Source organism: Oryctolagus cuniculus, chromosome 18 (genome assembly GCF_051225735.1).
Source record: "Oryctolagus cuniculus isolate XC-2025 breed Fujian yellow rabbit chromosome 18, ASM5122573v1, whole genome shotgun sequence".
Taxonomy (NCBI): Eukaryota; Metazoa; Chordata; class Mammalia; order Lagomorpha; family Leporidae; genus Oryctolagus; species Oryctolagus cuniculus.
The window spans coordinates 62,530,905-62,538,966 of record NC_142884.1 but is presented as its reverse complement, the minus strand read 5'-3'; the positions used below and the strand labels follow the sequence as shown (position 1 = coordinate 62,538,966).

Here is an 8,062-nt window from a genome sequence, read left to right as displayed (position 1 = left end):
ATTAGTCTATTGAGCCGTAGCACCGGCCAAGAGCGCCTTCTGTCCTGACTTGGAGAAAAGGAATGCAAACAGGAGAAGGGACAGCTGCCCGGAGACGCTGGGGCGGAGGACAACCATCCACGAGGGTAGAGCACCCGTCCCAAGGTGACGAGGGACAGCCGGAAGGAAGCTGAGAACCCCCGCCCTCTCCACAAACCCCTGCTGCCCTCGCTGGGAAGGACCCCAAGCTACACACACAACAAAGGGCCTTAGGGACACGTCCCTGGCTGCCTTCCCACAACCCACTCGTGTCTGTGTCAGAGCACACAGCACAAACACAGAAATCCGAGCAGGGAGAGGTTCCAGAAGGCGCTGAGTTTTCAGCTGCCTACAAAAGAGAGGCGCAGTGTTGGCTTAGAGATGGAGGTGAACAGGCAGAGGGTTTCAGATGAAAGAATTCACACGCTCTCCAGCCAAGACTCAGAAGCTAAAAGGGGCAGCCACCGTAGCATATCAAAGCAGTGTCCTTGACTGGCCATGGAGGAGGTGAGTCAGTGTTTGAGAGAAAACAATAAATAAACCGGTGGAGAAGGGAACCGGCTGCAGGATGCGATCATGTGAAACCCTTCCTGTCTTTCTGGTTTTATGAAAATATCAGCAAAGTGTGTGCTGAAATTCAACATGGAGTAGCATGAAGATCTCGGACAGCAGGCCCTGGAAATTTTCTGACAGATGCTCCCGGCGATTCTCACACCTGCCTGGATTTGCTTGTCCTGAAGTCTGTCCCCGGGCTCCTGTCTCTGCGCCTGGGATCCAGCTCGGGGGGGGGGGGGGGGCAGTTTGGGGGCAGGGAGCCCTGTAGCAACATCCTTGTTTCTTGGAGGATCAAAAGATAACTGGGTCAGAGGAAGAAGAAATCTCAAGGGAAGGGCTCTTTTCGTGCTGGGAGATGCCTAAGAGTTTGCTAAAAGGGAGCCTAGGTCCCAGGCACGTGGTTGTAGGCGTGGATTCTTATTTTCTGTCTCCTGAAGCTTCACTACCCAAGTTCATGGGCTGACATTTTGGAAAGTCTTCCTACCTGCCAGATTCTGTGTTAAGCGAGTTAATAACGCATTACATCACTGAACCCTGACAGCATTCACCTGTTAGAGGAAACTGAGGCTTCGAGGACCCAGAGCTGAGGGGACTCCACAGCCCAGGGACTTAACCGCCCAGTTCCCTCATCTGGGTTTTCTTATTTATTTATTTATTTTTACATCTTACGTTTGTTCGTGTGTTGGTTCCTCACTCCCTAGGAAAAAAAAAAATAAAATAAAAACAAAAGTTTCTTCAGTATATGAGCAAGTCTAATTCATCTTAGGACACCCCTACCCCAAGCACCTGGTGGAGCTTTGCAGTATAAGAGCCATTTGCTTTATGTCAGAAGTACTTCCAAAAGTTCGCAGGAAAAACAGAATTAAAAGCATGCAGATATTTGGGTGCAAAATTTTTTTTCATAATATGTGAAAATGCATTTTATGAAAAAGCTATACATGGATTTCAAACTTTTTTGCATCAAAATTCACACTTTAAAAAAAAGATTTATTTATTTTCAAACTCAAAGTTACAGAAAGAGAGAGAGACAGAGACATCTTCCAACTGCTGGTTCACTCTTCAGATGGTCACAATGGCCAGTGCTGGGCCAGGCTGAAATCAGGAGCCAGGAGCTTCTTCCAGGTCTCTCATGTAGGTGGCAGAGGCCCAGGGACTTAGGCCATCACCTGCTGCTTTCCCAGGCCATTATCAGGGAGCTGGATCAGAAGTGGAGCAGCTGGGACACGAACCTGGAGCCATAAGGGATGCCAGCATTGCAGGGAGTGGTTTCACCCACTTCCCCGCTACCCCAGTCCCCAGACTCATACTTCTAATTCCTTTTTCTATGAACTTCTTGAAGGAGTCTTGTACTTTCCACTCAACTACGTTTGCAGATGTTCACAGCTTCAGAAAAGCACGTGAATTAAGTGAGTCTTCCCCCTTCATGGGGTGCCACGGTCAAGCCTGAGAGTCTTGGAGCCAGATTCCAGCTTCCTGTTAGTGCGCACACCCGGAGGCAGCAGGGTCAGCTCAAGCTGTTGAGTTTCTTCCACCTGTGGGGGGGACCCAGAATGAGTTCCTGACTCCCTGCTTTAGCCTGGTCCAGCCCTGGTTGTTGTGGGCATTTGGTGTAAACCAGCAGATGGGAGATCTCCCCTTGCCCCATCTCTCTGCCTCTCAAATAAAATGAACAAATATACGTAAAAGGTCGTCTGTAAAAGCAGCACTCTCGCCGGTGCCATGGCTCACTAGGCTAATCCTCCGCCTAGCGGCACCAGCACACCGGCTTCTAGTCCCGGTTGGGACACCGGCTTCTAGTCCCGGTTGGGACGCCGGATTCTGTCCCAGTTGCCCCTCTTCCAGGCCAGCTCTCTGCTGTGGCCAGGGAGTGCAGTGGAGGATGGCCCAAGTGCTTGGGCCCTGCACCCCATGGGAGACCAGGAGAAGCACCTGGCTCCTGGCTCCTGCCATCGGATCAGCGCGGTGCGCCGGCTGCAGCGGCGGCCATTGGAGGGTGAACCAACGGCAAAGGAAGACCTTTCTGTCTGTCTCTCTCTCTCACTGTCCACTCTGCCTGTCAAAAAAATAAAAATAAAAAAAATAAAGCAGCACTCTCGTAGAGGGCATCAAGGACAGCTCGGAGGGGGTCTGTGACTCGGGTGCTTAAATATGTGCAGGTACGGTCCAGCTCATGCAAGCGGGAGAGATGCGTGCCTCCTCGGAAGAGCCCAGCTTCTCGCCGGAGCAGGCAGAGCCCTCCGACCCTGCCAGGCCCCTCCTGTTGGGGAGGACCAAGCAGCAAGAACAGAGACTTGCTGTGGTTAAAAGTTAACTTGTGTTTGTTTCTCTACAACTGGCTGCTGTTTAACTTGGCCAAGGCAGAGGAGATTGTTTTGTAAGCCCGTGTGTGGTTTCTGAACACCAGCCTGGCGACCTTTACACACACGCTGAACGTTCACAGAGTGGGAGAGCTCTTGTTCTCCCTCAGTGAGCTGAATAAATACCAACGTGCTCCCCCTCCCATCACCACCCCAAAACTATTCTTTGATCTGCACTAAAGATAAACTGGTAATAATTCATGCTGTTCAGCTAAGGGTTGTAAAGCAGATTCTTGGATAAGCCAATTAATTTTGGAGAGCACTGGGGCTTGCTTCTTCCTGATACTAATTTGGAGTCATAAAGCCTTAGTATTTTGAGACGAAAAGAGAATTTTTAAAGACGATTTCGGCAAGCCCTCTGAACTTACTGGGAATTGAGAGCTCCCGAGAGAGAAGAGGCGGTTCGGACTCAGGAGAGATGTTAATGCGGAACCATCGAGAGTGTGTTTCTTACAGCAGTGCCCACAGCTTCTTACGTTAAGCTTTCTGTCTCTGTTGCTTTTTGTTTCCTTTGTGATCCTGGTGATCCAAGGACAGCATTTGGGGTTGAAACTGGAAACGCATGGAAGCTAACTCTCTGCTTTGCACCGACACTGACTGACGTCAGACTTATTTCAGAATCACTGCTACCCCCTGCTGGAAGTTTAAAATCCCACAGGCTCACAAGGCTAAAGGGAATTTTTGCAATAGTTAAAAAATGTTGAAGTCGTATTTCCTTAGGTTAAAAATGTTTAAAAACATGAAAGGATATAAAGAGAAGAGCAGAGAGCAAAATCTTCCTTCCCTCAGTCCCACTTTCCAGGGCTGCCTATCGTTAACATTTTAAAAGACGTTCTGCCACAATGTTTTCTTCTAATATACTTTTTAAAAAGATGTCTGCTCTTTTCTTTTTTCTTAATTTATTTGAGAGGTAGATTTACAAAGAGAGAGAGAGAGAGAGAGTCCTTCCATCCGCTGGTTCACTCCCCAAATGGCTGCAACAGCCAGGGCTGGGCCAGGCCAAAGCCAGGAACCAGGAGCTTCTTCCTGGTTTCCCACACGGGTGCAAGGGCCCAAGGACTTGGGCCATCTTCCACTGCTTTCCCAGGCCACAGCAGAGAGCAGGATCCGAAGAGGAGCAGCTGGGACACGAACTGACACCCATATGTGATGCTGGCACTGCAGGCGGAGGCTTAGCCTACTATCCTACAGCACTGGAACGCTACTAATATACTTGTATATGCACAAATTGTCTTCAAGAAGTTCTTAGAAAACGTGTATTAGTGAAAAACTTTTCAGATTTAAAAAAATATTTCTGCAAGAAAATAAACTTGTCCATTCTATTTTCTATGAACTTTTTGGAGATACCCTTGTAGATGTTTATGCCCGTGTATATAACTTTTAAAGCATACACAAAAAAGGACAATATTGTATACAATGTTTTGTAACTTGTTTTTCTCTTTTGGAGCAGGTCACACTCAAAGGTTTCCTTAGTTAAAACAAACAAACAAAAGTGTTGAACATCTTTTCAAAGCAGTACACTCATACATCAACAAATCCTCCCCCCGTGTGCCTTCGGTCTGACGGACTAACAGGCAAATCTCTCTGAGAGTAGGCACTCGGCTGTTTTGCTGCTATTACACCTGATTCTGCTAATGGGATGATGCACCATAAAATGTGTTTCATGAAAGGGACATCTGCCTAGTTTCAGGTATTTCTATTTTTTTTTCCATCATGGGCATAAGAAGAGATAGTTTTGGGTACTTCTGTTCCAAAACTGCTGCCCTGAGTGTGCTTGTGCCTGTACTCATAGCACAGGAGAAAGTGTAGGGTCAAATGGCATGTGAACTGTGACCACCAAGGGTGCCATGATTCCCATACCTGATGGGGCATCAAAACTGGAATGCCAGAGAGCTTAAAATACATAGGCTGAGGCCGGCACTGTGGCATAGTGGCTAAAGCCGCTGCCTGCAGTGCCAGCATCCTATATGGGCACTGGTTCGAGTACCAGCTGCTCCACTTCCAATCCAGCTCCCTGCTATGGCCCAGGAAGGCAACAGAAGATGGCCCAAGTCCTTGAGCCTCTGCACCGACATGGGAGACCTGAAGGAAGCTCCTGTCTCCTCCTGGCTTTGGACTGGCAACGTTCCAGCCATTGCAGCCATCTGGGGAATGAGCCAGCGAACGGACAACCTCTCTCTCTCTGCCTCTGCTTCTCTGTAACCCTGCCTTTCAAACAAACAAATAAATCTTTAAAAAAAAATAATACAATAAATACATAGCTACCTTTGTACACCCCTCTCCATTCTAACTCAGCAGGCGGGGGAGGGCCCAGAATCCCTTCAGTGGGAGCTCCCTCAGCAACGCAAGACCGGGCACGGCCACACCCCCTGTCCAATTCCGGCTACACGGCAGCAGATGGGAATGTGCTCCTGTAGCCTAATCTTAATGTGGTTACTCACTGGTTACTCACCTGATGGTTATCAACAGTGTCTGCTGAGTGCGAGACCCTGTGCTCTTTGTCCCAGAGGCAAGGTTGTGCTGCGGGCGTGGCAGGCATTTCACCACCCATGGGTGGCGGTGCTTCGGGTGAGTGGGTGAGTTTGATGGCAACACATCGGCCCTGGCTGGGGTTTGGGGAGGGAGCAGAGTGTGGGTGAAACTCTGGAATCCTGCAGCACTGCAGCGGCAGGAATTTTTAAAAGGCCCAGCCCTGGACTTGGTGACAGGTTTCTGTGTCTAACCCGCGGCCAGCAACACTACTCGATCTTCCCTGCCAGCCGGCATGGGGGGCAGGGCACAGTCCTTTCCCTCTGGGCCCTTCTAAGCCACACAAAATACAAGGGGATGAAATCCACGTGGGAAATGTGCCACGGACATCTAACATCCCCACAGAGTTCCCCATCGCTCATGACCCACCCAAAAGCCATGTTCCCTGGACTTGTCCTCTGGCAGTCTCTGTCTCCAGGGGGTGTGCTCCCTGGCACTTGAAATTAACAGCAAAGGAAAAAAACGGCTGCTGCCACTGCTCCCCGAGGCCTCCATGTCAGAACATCCAGCTGCTTTACTGAGCCATCCCACTGGGTTCTCCCCATGGTGCAGGCAGCTCGGAGAAGCTGACAAACCATACAGAGGCCACAGGTTCTCAGGAGAGTAGCCGTCAACCTTTCTTGTTTGCACACTCTATTACTTAACCAGGTCGGAAAACTGTATCTCCAAAAACAGGTCCCCGCCTCTGTGGCCACATAATTTATAATAAAAGTAGGAAAAGGAGATTTTTTTTTTTTGACAGGCAGAGTGGATAGTGAGAGAGAGAGAGAGAGACAGAGAGAAAGGTCTTCCTTTTTGCTGTTGGTTCACCCTCCAATGGCCGCCGCGGCCGGCGCGATGCGGCCGGCGCACCGCGCTGATCCGATGGCAGGAGCCAGGAGCCAGGTGCTTTTTCCTGGTCTCCCCATGGGGTGCAGGGCCCAAGCACCTGGGCCATCCTCCACTGCACTCCCTGGCCACAGCAGAGGGCTGGCCTGGAAGAGGGGCAACCGGGACAGAATCCGGCGCCCCGACCGGGACTAGAACCCGGTGTGCCGGCGCCGCTAGGTGGAGGATTAGCCTAGTGAGCCATGGCGCCGGCCGGAAAAGGAGATATTTTTAATAAATAGTGTGGGAATAGATGGATACCCATATGGGGAAAAAAAAAAAAAACCACGAAACTAGACCCTATTCCATACCATTTGCAAACAACAAATTCAGGTAGAGGGGCCAGCATTGTGGTACAGCGGGTTAAAGCCCTGGCCTGCAGCACTGGCGTCCCATATGGGCACCGGTTCAAGTCCTGGCTACTCTACTTCCAATCCAGCTCTCTGCTATGGCCTGGGAAAGTAGTAGAAGATGGCCCAAGTGCTTGGGCCCCTGCACCCGTGTGGGAGACCTGGAAGAAGCTCTTGGCTCCTGGCTTTGGATCAGCTCAGCTCTGGTCATTTCGGTCATTTGGGGAGTGAACCAGCAGATGGAAGACCTCTCTCTTTCTGGCTCTACCTCTTTCTTTCTGTAACTCTGTCTTTCAAATAAATAAATCTTAAAAAACAAAATCAGATAGAAAAAAGGTTTAAATGTGAAAGACAAAAATCAACAACTTTTTAGAATACAACATAGAAAATACCTTCATGACTTCTGAATAGGAAAGAATTTTTTTAATCTTTTTTTTTTTTTTTTTTTGACAGGCAGAGTGGACAGTGAGAGAGAGAGACAGAGAGAAAGGGCTTCTTTTTTCTGTTGGTTCACCCCACAGTGGCCGCCGCGGCCAGCGCACCTCACTGATCCGAAGCCAGGAGCCAGGTGCTTCTCCTGGTCTCCCATGCGGGTGCAGGGCCCAAGGACCTGGGCCATCCTCCACTGCACTCCTGGGCCACAGCAGAGAGCTAGACTGGAAGAGGAGCAACTGGGACAGAATCCGGCACCCCGACAGAGACTAGAACCCGGTGTGCCGGTGCCGCAGGCGAAGGATTAGCCTAGTGAGCTGTGGTGCCAGCTGAATTTCTTTCTTTTTTTTTTTTTTTAAGATTTATTTATTTATTTGAAAGTCAGAGTTACAGAGAGAGAGGGAGAGACAGAGCGAGAGAGAGCTTCCATCTGCTGGTTCACTCAGCAGCTGGCTGCAGCAGGCAAGGCTGGGCCAGGCTGAAGCTAAGAGCTTCAGCCAGGTCTCCCATATGGGTGGCAGGGACTCAAACACTTGGGCCATCTTCTGCTGCTTTTCCCAAACCCCAGCAGGGAGCTGGATTGGAAATAAAGCAGCTGGGACTTGAATTGGCGCCCATTTGGGAAGCTGGCATCACAGCCAGCACTTTACCCACTATGCCATAACATGAGCCTCAGGAAATAATTTCTTAAACAAGCCTGCTAATAGTAATAACTACAATTATATGATCACCAGATGGTTTTAATATGAAATTGTATGTAATATTAAATATATAATATGAAATTGTTGTAATATGAAATATTATTATAATATGTAAATAGTAAGGCGATTGTAAGTGATTAAATACTGCAACTACTCTGGAAAAGAGTCTGTGTGTAAGTTATCTATCATACTAAAGAAAACACCACCTAAAAATGCATATCTCCTTGCACATTTCAATGCCAACATCCAAAAG

The 8,062-nt window shown here is 49.0% G+C and overlaps 1 long non-coding RNA gene across 1 annotated transcript; it reads right to left on the bottom strand.

The window, feature by feature from the left end:
* Positions 1 to 1,539: 1,539 nt before the first annotated feature.
* LOC149120995 (uncharacterized) lies at positions 1,540 to 3,529 on the bottom strand. The gene is made up of 2 exons (XR_016225342.1): positions 3,299 to 3,529; positions 1,540 to 2,105 (listed from the first exon to the last, which is right to left on the bottom strand). It is a non-coding gene; the product is annotated as an uncharacterized LOC149120995 (long non-coding RNA).
* Between the last annotated feature and the right edge of the window lie 4,533 nt (positions 3,530 to 8,062).